We start from the raw sequence: 12694 nt of genomic DNA on the forward strand, positions 1-12694 counted from the left end.
GGAAAATAATCCAAGATTGGAGGAGTACCTTACCAGCTACAAAGTATTCTTCCTGTGGAATTTGGGGCAAGAGGGAGTTTTATAAGTGTATGTTCTCATTCATTTGGGGAATATAAATAATAGTGAAAGGGAATATAAGGGAAGGGAGAAGAAATGTGTGGGAAATATCAGAAAGGGAGACAGAACATAAAGACTCCTAACTCTGGGAAACGAACTAGGGGTGGTGGAAGGGGAGGAGGGCAGGGGTGGGGGTGAATGGGTGACGGGCACTGAGGGGGGCACTTGACAGGATGAGCACTGGGTGTTATTCTGTATGTTGGTAAATTGAACATCAATAAAAAATTAATTTATTAAAAAAATTTTTTAAAATTAAAAAATAAAAATAAAAATAAATAAAAAATAAAAAATAAAGAGGGAGTTTTATAGAGCATTAAAAGCAGCAACACAGAAACAAAGCATGATTGGCTAACAAGGCATGATTTCCTTACAAGGCTAGCAGGACTTGTTTTCTAGGGTAAGGTGAGCTGGCTAAAGCAGAGTTGGAGGACTGGGGTTTTGTGCTAGGTCTCCTTGACAGGAGACCCACTAGTGCAGCCTGGTTTAAGCTTAGATTTGTAATGTGGGCCTGGCCCCAGGGCGGCCTCCACTTTTTTGAGTCCTGACACATAAATGAACAGTATCAGATCATTTGGATTTACTAAGTTTTGATGAGAGAATGATGACTCTCTCTGTAATTGGGAGAAACTTATTTAGATTTCAATGAAGAAAGAAAGGTATAAGAGGAAATGTTGTTAGCAGAAAGAACCACAGAGAATAAGTAAAGGTAAACTGACTGCCAGACTAAAGAAAAATATGAACAAGGAGAGAGCAGCAACATCATCAAAAGAAAATACTTGCAAAGAGAACAACCTGTAGAGAGGCAGGTCTTACTAATGATAAAGGGCTATGAATTAGATGCCCTTTTTGAATTGTGGAAGCAAAGATATGCTTTGGAAAATTGCTAGAGCAGCTATGAAAAAACCTTGGTAATCAGCAATGATAGAATAAAGAATTTCCAGAAAGCAAATATTTCCTCATATTAAAGAATATTTTAAATGTAAAATTCAATTATTCTGCCAAATGCACCCATTACTGATGGTTTGAAGGGTGACTTCCTGTATTTAAAAAAAAAATGTGCATTTTGTGAGCAACTGTGGGACAGTTTAATCAGACCAAGTAATAATCCCAGAGCCACCCACTCCTATGCAGAGCACTTCCTCTCCCTCGTCCTCAATAAAACAATTCTTAAGTAGCCTGACTGCCACCCATCAGCTACCTGAAGAATTATTCAGGAAGTGGTCTTTTACAGAAATCACCTAGGACTACCTAAGAGACTACCAACAGAATGTACTAACTCCTCACTACGTTCTAAGTTCTATAACTTTATCAACTTAGAGTTTTAGAAATCATATATATTTAGCCTAGCCCCCTAAAAGGAGCTCATTAAACTTCAGTCACTACTACACCTTCTCCTTTTACTTATGAATATTTGAAAGTACATATTATGGAGAAATTTCCCAGTTACTCAATATCCTTAACATGAGAATCAACATAGTATTTTCCTCTGGGAATTTCTAATGCTAGGTCTTCAAATTTACTCATCTTTTCTTCTGCAATGTCTAATCTGTAATTAATCCATCCTGTGTAGTTTTCATTTTAGATAACGTATATTGCATCTCAAACAGTTCAATTTAAATCTTTTTTAGATCTTCCATATCTCCCTTCAACTTCCTCCTGCTTTTTTCTTCCTTCCTGAGCATATATATTCATTATAAATATTTTAATGTCCTTGTCTACTGATTCTGTGATTCTTGCCATTTATAGGTCTATTTCTATTGACTCCTTTTTCTTCTGTTATGGATAAATTTTTCCTATCCCTTTAAATACCTGGTAATTTTTTATTGGATTCCAAACATATATTTACATTGTTGGATTGGAGTGGTTTTGATTTGTTGTTGTTATTATTTGCATAACTTTAAATATTTGAGGGCTCTGTTCAGGAGTACAGTTATATTACTTACTTGGAATCAATGTGATTCTTTTGAGGTCGATTATAATTTTGTTAGAGTGAGTCCAAAATGCCTTTAGTCTAAAATTCTACCCTACTATGGAGGCAATACTCTTCTAAGCACTCTACTCAATACTTTGTGTTAGATCATCTTTCATTCTGGCTGGTGGAAAAACAAACTATGCAAGAGCAAACTTATAAGTTGATGTCAGAGTATACAGAATAAATAGTATGTTCTAGTAGGGAAAAGTAGAGAGGGTTAAGCCTAGGCAATATATAGAGATATAGATGAATACACCAATTCACATGTATCCATAAATGATGACAAGGTTGGAGAATTATGAAGACCGAATGGGAGTCTCTAACACCAAGAATCTTTCCAATAATCAAATATCTGCTAATGTTCTACCCTCTGCTTTAGAAATATTTCTACCCATTCTAAATATCAAATAATAAGGTTGAAACCTTTTGGTCCATGGTAAGAAAACTCAAGCGTGCTAATTCTCACTCTGAAACAGATGAGAAAGTCTTAAAAATCTCTACAAGACCAGCCAAGTAACAGAAGTGGAACAAAGCAAAATAAAATGAAACAACAAAAAACCCAACAATACTTGGAAAATAATTGAGGACTAAAACTTAAGTATTCTAGCTCCTAATCTAGCACTCTGGAATGTACTTTGGGATGCATGGTGGCCACAAACCTTACAATACAGGTAGAGTATTGCAGGGTATTTTAAAAACCAAAACATCCAAATCCCCTGAGAATACTTTCTGATGAGAATTAGCATATCTGACATTTGGGCTACACTCTAGTTTTCGAGGACCTCCACCTGCTGTGATCACCAAAAAGGGAACAACAACAACAAAAAAAAACAACAAAATAAAACAAAAAATTCTCTTTGGTAGCTGGAGCAGTTATAATTTTTCCTGTTTAACAGATGAGGAAATCATGACTCAGAGAAGTTCATTAAGTGCTAAGATGTCTCAGCAAGTAGACTGGACTAGAACTAGCCTTCTGACATTGTGTTCTTGGCTCATGTAATGTCTGTGTCACACTATTTGAAATGCCTACCAGTAGACCAAGGTGAATACAGCACAAAGATTCTTGGCCCCCTGGTCATTCCAGAGTTTCTTTTTCCTAAGATATTCATTTGATGCTTCTTGAAAAAATAGAAAATGTTTTTTCAGATCCAAGTTCAAAGCCTGGATACTTCCAAGTTAGTGGTTTTTTTTTTTTTTGAAATAGTCATCAGATTTGATTTGAGGGGCACCTGGGTGGCTCAGTGGTTGAACTTCTGCCTTTGGCTCAGGTTGTGATTCCAGGGTCCCGGGATCGAGTCCCTTGTTGGGTTACCTGTGGGGAGCCTGCTTCTCCCTCTACCTATGTCTCTGCCTCTCTCTGTGTGTCTCTCATGAATAAACAAATAAAATCTTAAAAAAAAAAAAAAAAAGATTTGATTTGAGAAGCATGGTGACTTAACTGGCAAGGAGATTCTCAAGTCCAGACACAAAGATTAGATGTAACACTTGGCACAGTTCTCCATGTGCATCTCCACAATGAGGTCAGTTGAGGAGGCATGAGAATTCCTATGATACTAAATCAATGTTAGCAGTATAACAAAAAAAAAAAAATCTTAAAATTATAGTGACTTACAACAACATTCATTTGTTTTCTTATAGACCTGAGAGTAGCCTGGGCAAGTTCCACTTCACAGTGCAGGTCAGGTTCAGGTCAGCTCCACTCATCTTTTGTTTTCCTTGGACCAACAGCTACCTGGGATCTGTTCTTCTGGAAACAATGACATAGTGTGAGAGACAGGAGAAGAACCACACAATGTCTTCTTAAGCCTCTTCTCAGAACTGAACATTGTCGCAAACCAAAGGGATGGGGAAAGATACCCACAACCTTCATTTGGTAAGATGTTCTGCAGTCTCAAGACAAAAGCTGTGAATGTGTGATGGTAATTCATGGAAGGAGTGAAAATAATGATCATATTAATCCAATCAACCTCACTATTTTATGTTTTATTTTGTAAAACAAGTTTGTAGTAATGATGACTATCAGGGCCAAAAAGGAAACAAGCCATTGGGACCATAGAAATACTGCCTTGAGTCCTGCTGCTACCTCTACTTAGGAACAACGAGAATTAATTTTTAAGCCTGCAGAACTCACTAGTGACTGGGTATCATATGTACTATGATTGTGTCATTTCCTCAATTAGAGTTACTTTGTACTAAAATCTCTACTGGAATCTTAAGGAAAATTATACAGTACAAATAATGGTGAATTTCTGGTAAAAGCAACTTGGAAAAAGCACATCTAATAAAATTTAACATTCATATTAAAATAAAGTCACCTATGAAGTCTGAGCCTGAATGTAAACTACTCTCCTATATTTTCCAAAACAAAGAACACACTCAGTCTTGGGTGCTTTATATTCACATCCATCAACTCATTGCTCCTCAGAACAAATTACCATATTATCTACTCCCACACAACCACCACCTAGGGAACAGACCAGCCCCCAGATTCACACAAACATGCAAGAGAATTCAAACACACACAAAAAAAAAAAAAAAAAAAAAAAAATGGAAGAAAGGAGAGCCCTTGAATCCGAACTTCTTCTAATTAAATTGGACCAATTTCACCTTCTGCTTAAAAAATAACTACAACAAGAATCTAAAAATTGATAATCAATTTTTTTATTTCTAAATAATGAAGTGAGGGATCTTGATGTCTTGTTGACTCGAGGATGTTGACGCTAAAAATCATTCTTCCACATTGGGTATCAGAACTACTATAAATAGACACAATGTGCCCACATCCCTTAATTCCTATAATCCATGCCCACGTGTCTTGTATTAACTCTGCCTCTAGGAAGAAAACTTCTGCTCAACAAACATCATTGACATATCATGTTGCCACATAAAGTATCTAACCTTTGTCCCCTGAAAATTATTCCTACAGCCATAGCCCTGGTACAGGCCTCAATATCTCACTGTCTGCATTAACTCCTCCCTCCTCCTCCTCCTCTTCCTCCTCCTCCTCCTGGCTCTTTCCCCCTTCTTCTGCTCCCCTTCCCCCCTACCCCCGCAGCTTCCTCCTCCTCTTCCCCCCACCTTCCTTCTCCCTTCCTTCTCCTCTACCCTCCTCCTTCTTCTCCCTCTTGCCTCCTCCTCCTCCCTTCCCCTTCTCCCTCCTCTTCTAAGTCTGAGTCACCTCTCTCACTGCCTGCTACTGCTGGGCCAATGCATCCATGAGATGCTTTGCAGCAAAGCTCATCCTCCTTGGAGATTCCACAGCATAACCTGCACTGCATAACAGTTTCCCCATTACGGCAATGAATCCAGGGCATCAGATTGTGGCAAAAGGGCCTGTACAACTCTTTTCCACATCCATTTCTTGTTCCTAGAATCATAAGGTGATTTCAGATACCTCAGTTCCAGACATCACTACTGATAACAGTTATGGTTGAAGCACTTAATCCAGAAGTGGGTCTGCCCACAAGTGCAAAATATTTAGAAAGTCAAAAATAATCCCCCCAAGTTTTCACAGGCAGGTCGCTCAAGGCACATGTGGGAGACAGAATAGAAGGAAGCAGGTTAAGTATGTGCTTCTGAGTCTGGTGACTTGGGTTCAAGTCCAGGCCCTGCCACTGCCTCACTGTGTGAAACTGGGGGAGTGGCTGGACCGCTTGGTCCCCAGTTCGGTCATCTATAAAATGAGGTATTGTTTTTATATGAGATCTTTCATAAGATTTAAATGAGATCACTCCCAAAAAATGCTTTTAAGCACATGGCTTGGTACATAAATGCCGACAAATGCTTATTACTACATTTTTGCTGTTGTATGCAAATTCTCCACAAAACAATATTCCTTAAATTATCTTGTCTTTTCCTTCTAGAAGCAGACACATTAGATTCATAGTGGGTAAAAAGAGTGCCTAGAATGTAGATTAGTGCCTATCACATGGTCAACAAGTGACTGCTCCCCATTGATTTTTCCTTTCCTTCCTGTGCCATCAATTCACAATTTCCCATACTAAAAGAGAGGGAAAGAGATGTTAACAATCCAAAATGTTTTGATAATCCAAAAATAATGCATACTCAGCTTCTAGAAGTGCATTTCATATACTTTATTAGAAGAATATGTTCAATGTTCACAAAACTTGAATCAAAGTGATTTTTTCACTCAACCAATAGATGTTAATTAAGACTATGCCCTATGCTTCTCCCTCTGCCTGTGTCTCTGCCTCTCTCTCTCTCTCTACGATAAATAAATAAAATCTTAAAAAAAAAAGGTGGGGGGGATCCCTGGGTGGCTCAGCAGTTTAGCATCTGCCTTCAGCCCAGGGCATGATCCTGGAGACCCGGGATTGAGTCCCACATCAGGCTCCCTACATGGAGCCTGCTTCTCCCTCTCCCTCTGCCTGTGTCTCTGCCTCTCTCTTTCTCTCTCTCTCATAAATAAATAAAATCTTAAAAAAAAAAAAAAAAGACTATGCCCTAGACCAGCCACTGCACTGTGTCTTCAGTACAGGGGAGAACACTGATCTCTGCCCTCATGGAGCTTAAATTCTAATGGTGGCAAGGAGGCCATTTCATGGCTTTTGCAGGCCTGCGCACTTTTGTGTGCCTCTTTCTCCATTAAAAAAAAAGATTAAAAATTATATTTTATGGCTGTGTTAACATAAAGATGAATTATTAACATTATATATCAAAACATTTCTTTGACCTAGAAATCCATTTTTTGTCTTTTGATTTTAAAAGAACTTAAAACATTTTTTGTGGATCTCTCAGAGTATTTTGAGCCCTAAGGACTACACCTGATGGAAAAGATAGTGACAGTAAAGTGAAGGTGGGAATAAAATATTCCAAGCGGCTTTTGAGATTTTTTTTTTGCTGAACCATTTGAAAGAAAGATGCAGACACTATGATATTTGGCTTCAAAATACTTCAGCATCTTCTAAACAAGCACATTTTCCTATGTATCTACAGTATCATTATCATACCTCAGAAAATTAACATTAATTCATGAAAGTACAGTATTTCAGCCTATATTATAGTTTCTCAGTTCCATATCATATAAATTTTGTATTTTATATTGATACTTCTACCTTGAACCAAAATTATATTACCAGATTTATTCATTCACATTATTTGCCACATTTGTCTTTAGATAACATCTGTGTTAAAATTTACTCTCTCATTTTTAAGGGTTAAAATGTGTATTTTGCTGAACTGCTAGTGATGCTTTTTTGAGACACAAAGTTCTCTATCTTATATTCTTTAATTGTTATCCTTTGATAATTCTTTTCTTTCTCCCCAAAATCCTTAGCCCATACTTCTTTTCAGGAGTGTTTTCATGCATCCAGTTGCCTAGACTAAAATATTTAAAAAGAGAATTGTCATATTTCATTTGCTGGATGTCATTTTATAAAGTGCATATGATATTTACTAAAGTTAGCAGGTAGATCTAATCATGCATCTTATCTATACCATACTGTCTTATCTACAGTGTATCCTTCAGAATAGACAGCAAATAAACTCAGAGCAAAACTTCCATATAAATGTGTGATTTATTTAATTTCTCACAACCTGGTGAAGGCAGGTTAGGAGATTAGCTAAAGTTGTTATCAGGCTAAAGATACAGGCTTAAATATCAATCCTTATACATCTACTCTACCTTACATCTTCTATGCTACTGTTCCAGCTGAAAACAGAGCTGGTAATAATACTGCTATATGATTAAATGAGATAACCTGTGTAAAGCATCTAACATATAAACTTTACACAATGTTTCCCACCCCCTTCCTTATCTCTTCCTTAATGTTCCACTAAGAGATCATCTCCAAGGATAATTCCCACAAGGAGAGCTATGCCTCCCCTAAAACTTTCATTCCTTCCACATAGAGAGGCCCACCTTGGGGTCTCATCAACAAGTAGCAAAATATAAGTAACAAGAGATAATTATAGAGACAGATATGTGCTTTATTTGAAACATATGAAACAAAATAATCAACATTTTCAGTAATGAAAAACATTTAATCAAGATTTCATTTGCTAAAGCAGGCAAGTGGGGCGCCTGGGTGGCTCAGCGGTTGAGTGTCTGCCTTTGGCTCAGGGCATGATCCTGGGATCCTGGATCGAGTCCTGCATCAGGCTCCCTGTGGGGAGCCTGCTTCTCCCTCTCCCTATGTCTCTGTCTCTCTCTCTCTCTCTCTGTGTCTCTCATGAATAAATAAATAAATAAATCTTTAAAAAAAAAAAAGTAAAGCAGGCAAGTAATACTTCAATCATCCAGAACAATGAAGAAGGAGAGTTGCAGTATGTGAATAAATGTCTTATCCTGACTAATTCAATCTAATGTATATAATACAGCAACATCTAAAAATATATGCTTCCACTTCTGACAAGATGGGAGTAGATACATTTTCCCCTACTCTCCCTGCTAAGTACAATTAAAAACTCTGGACATTATATATACAAAAATTCAAGAAGACTCTGAAAGGTGGAAAGAAGAAGGACCAATTAAGGACAACAAAACTTGAGGGAGAACACGGTGGTGAGTTCCCTGGGTTTTCTTTTTGCCTTCAATATCCCCAACTGAAGAAGCTGGCACCCAGAAACATCAACAAGCATTAAAAAAATTAATTAGACTGGTCTCTCTGCCAAAGGAACAGATTAGGAGCAGACTAAGAATTTCAGATAATAATCACTCCAACACAGCTAAATACCAGGAGAAAAAAAAAAATCTATGGCTCACCCCCAGTCACATGTGCAGCAAAGAATAGGTGGAGAGCTCACAATTCCCCCCTTGGGAGCTGCAACAAGAGACTCCAACACTCTACCAAGGTGGTGTCAAAGAAGGTCAAGTAGGGAACTGGGACTTTCATCTCTGCTGCCAACAAATGAGGCCACTGCCTCTACCATCAAGCCCATCCCTGAATTTTAACATCTGAAACTCAAATAATGTAATCTACCATATTAACAGACTAAAGAAGAAAAAAAACACCTATTCATATCACTGATACAGAAAGAATTGATAAAATTCAATACCCATTAATGATTTAAAAAAAGAAACAAAAAACTTTCAGGAAAGTAGGAATAGAGGGGTACTTCTTCAACTTGATAAAGAGCAACTTGAAGAAAACCTGCAACTAACATTATACTTCACAATGAACAAGTGAATCTTTTCCTCCTAGAACTGAGAACAGTTCAAGGATGTCTACTCTTACTTAACCAACATTGTGTTGGAAGTTCTAGCCAGTGCACCAAGGCAAGAAAAAGAAGTAGATCAGAAAGATCAGAAAGAAATAAGAAAAGTACAGATCAGAAAGAAATAATAAAAGTGTCTTCAGATGACAAGACTGTCTACATAGAACATGTAAAGGAATCCATGAGGAAAAAAAATCATGGACAAATAAATGAGTTCAGCAAGGTTACAAAATACAAGGAAAATACACAAAATTCAATTATATTTCTGTATACTGGCAATGAGTATGTAGACACCAAAATTAAAAATTCAATACCATTCCCAATTGCTCAAAAAATGAAATACCTATATGTAAACCTAACAAAACACATGATGCAGTTGCTGAAAATTGTACAACCCTGATGGAAGAAAGATCTAAATAAATCAAGAGAAGAGCGTCTCAGTGGGTCAGTCCATGGAGCATATGACTCTTGATCCTGGAGTTATGGGTTCAAGCCCCACTTTGAGTGTAGAGATTACTTTAAAATAAAATCTTATAACAATGGCCACTTTCTTTAATCTCTTTCTTATAAAGGAAAATGCAATAATTGATTAATCTTTGTACTAATGTCATGCTTAGAATAAAGCTCATCACTCTTGGGAAATACATAAATAAAATTTTATATACACACACACACACATACACGCCTAAATAAAAAGACATACTGTATTCATGGATTGGAAGACTATGCATTGACAACTCTCAACAAACCAACATATAGGTTTAATACAATTCCTACAAAATCTCAGCGATATCTTTTGTAGATATAAACAAGCTTATTCTAAGATTTATATAGAATGGCAAAGGAACTAAAAGAGTAAAATAATAAGTATGAAGAATCTGTTTACTGAATTTCAAGACTTATTGTTTAGCTCTAATAGTTAAGACTGTGATGATACCAGAGGAATAAACACACAGACTGATCAATCAAAACAGAGAATCCAGAAGTAGATTCATACAAATATGCCCAACTGATTTTTTTCAAGATTTTACTTTATTTATTTATTTATTTATTTGAGAAAGAGATAGTGAAAGAGAGCATGAGCAGGGGCATCAGGAAGAAGCAGGTTCCCCTCTGACCAGGGACCCCATGTGGGGGGCTCAATCCCAGGACCCTGAGATCATGACCCAAGCCAAAGGCAGATGTTTAATCAACTGAGCCACCCAGGTACGCCCCCACACACATTTTTTTTTACAAAGCTACAAAAGCAACTCAATGGACTAAAGATTGCCTTTTAAGAAACAGTGCTCAAGCAATTGAACATTTATCAGCAAAAACAAGAAGAAATATACAAAATGAATTCAAAATGCATCAGAGACTTACATGCAAACTGTAAAACTATAACATTTTTAGAAAGAAAAAAAAAAACAGGAGAAAATATTTGGAAGGTAGCTCTAAAAATGAGTTCTCAGATTTGACTCCAAAGTATAATCCATAAAAGGAAACTTGATAAATTGGGCTTCATCCACATTATAAAACTTTAGCTCTATGAAAGACCCTGTCAAGAGAAAAGACAAGCCACAAACTGTGAGGAAATATTTGCAAACCACTTATCTGATAAAGGACAAATATATTATGAACTCTCAAATTTCTTTTTTTTTTTTTTGAACTCTCAAATTTCAACAGAAAAACAATCCAATTTAGAAGACGCACAAAAGACATAAACAGACTCCACCACAGAAGATATACAGAGGGCAGATCAGTACGTGAAAAGATGTTCCACTATCGTTAGCCAATAGGGAGATGAAATTAAAACCAAGACGAATTATCACTACATGTCTATCAAAATAGCTAAAATTAAAAAAAAATAGTGACGATATTAAATATAGGTGAGGATGTAGGAAAACTGAATCATTCATACATTGCTGGTGTGCATGTAAAGTTGTACAGTCTCCCTGGAAAACAGTTTGGCAGTTTTGAAAAAAATACACAAACTTTCAAATACAGCAGCAACAGCACTCGTCTCCCAGAGAAATGAAGACTAAGGCTCACACAAAAATAAGTACATGAATGCTTATTACAGCTTTGTTTGTCATGGCAAAAACTGGAAACAACCTAGATGTCCTTTAATGGGTGAATGGTTAAAGAGATTTGCTCATCCCTATCATGGAATACTACACAGAAATAAAAAGGAACTATTGATAAATACAACAAACTGAATGAATGACAGAAAACTGTGCTGAGCAGGAAAAAAATAACCCCCAGAAGTTGCATACTGTGTGATTCCATTTACGTAACATTCTTAAAGTGACAAAATTATAGGAATGGAGAATAGCTTAGTGGTTGCTAGAAGTTAAGGAAGGAGTCGCTGTGGAAGGGAAGTCGTTAAGGAGTAACACATGGCATCCCTGTGATAATGGAAATGTTCTGTACCTTAACTGTATTCAACGTCCTTAGCCTGGTTAAGATACTGTCCTATAGTTTTGGGGAAAGGGCATCTGAGATCTCTCTAGACTACCTCTTACAAATGCATGGCAATCTGTAATTACCTTGAATTTAAAAGTTTCATTCCACACCCACATAATATGCATAGTTTGCCAAGAAGTCATGCCTCTCTATTCCTTATAACTCAGATGGTAATTAAGCTTGTGACCCTGAGCAGGGGCTCAAGGCTTCCCACCTAGGCTGCAATGTCCAAACTCATCAGCTTTCTGCCTGACAAACATTACTGTGAACTAATGCTACTGGAAATATAGGGAGTCTTGATTATCTGCAGAGCTCATTAAAAAGTACTTGTCAGCGGATGTGGCTATGTGGGTGGCTATTGTGATTTGATGCCATGTTTTGCTATGAGCTCCTGAACCAAATCAATTTCTCAACACTTTTTTCCTGCATCAGCTCCCATTCTAGCCCGGAACAGTGGCTGTCAACCATAGCTGAACATTACAATTGCCTGGAGAGTAACTGATTCAATCAGTTAGGGCTAGGATTCCAGCATTATTTAGAAGCTCACCAGGAGATCCACATGCAACCAGAGTTGAGAGCAAACAGGTCCAAACTAAACAGGCAAAAACCCACCTTCACATTGAAAAGAAAATGACCAATACTTCCAGTTTAAAAATTACAGCCAATACTGGTAAGGATGAGGAAGACCTCTATTCTCATTTCTTGCTGAAAAGAGAATAAAATAATTCCCTTCCAGAGGAGACACCAATGACCTGGGGTGAGCCAGAGGGAGGACTCAGAGATTGTTCTCCAGGCCTCCCCAGTCTCAGGGAGGACCAAAGTCAGCATTTACATGTGTGCTAAATTAGAAGCTTGACCCTCAGGCAGTGGGTTTTGAAGTATGAATGGGCCTTTTTCAGGGGAAAAACTCAGATGTGGGCATTTTGGTCTGTTACCTCAAAACCGAGCCCTGGGAAGAGAGCCACAGCAAGTCCTCATCCTCCT

The 12694-nt window shown here is 37.4% G+C and overlaps 1 long non-coding RNA gene across 1 annotated transcript in view; it reads right to left on the minus strand.

Moving 5' to 3' along the window:
* Positions 1–3701: 3701 nt before the first annotated feature.
* LOC140640959 (uncharacterized) overlaps positions 3702–12694 on the minus strand; it is a 128004-nt gene continuing 119011 nt past the window's right edge. Inside the window, exon 6 of the long non-coding RNA XR_012037554.1 lies at positions 3702–3836. This is a non-coding gene — a long non-coding RNA (uncharacterized lncRNA). The remainder of the gene's footprint in view (positions 3837–12694) is intronic.

The sequence above is a fragment of the Canis lupus genome, chromosome 10 (assembly GCF_048164855.1).
Source record: "Canis lupus baileyi chromosome 10, mCanLup2.hap1, whole genome shotgun sequence".
Taxonomy (NCBI): domain Eukaryota; kingdom Metazoa; phylum Chordata; class Mammalia; order Carnivora; family Canidae; genus Canis; species Canis lupus.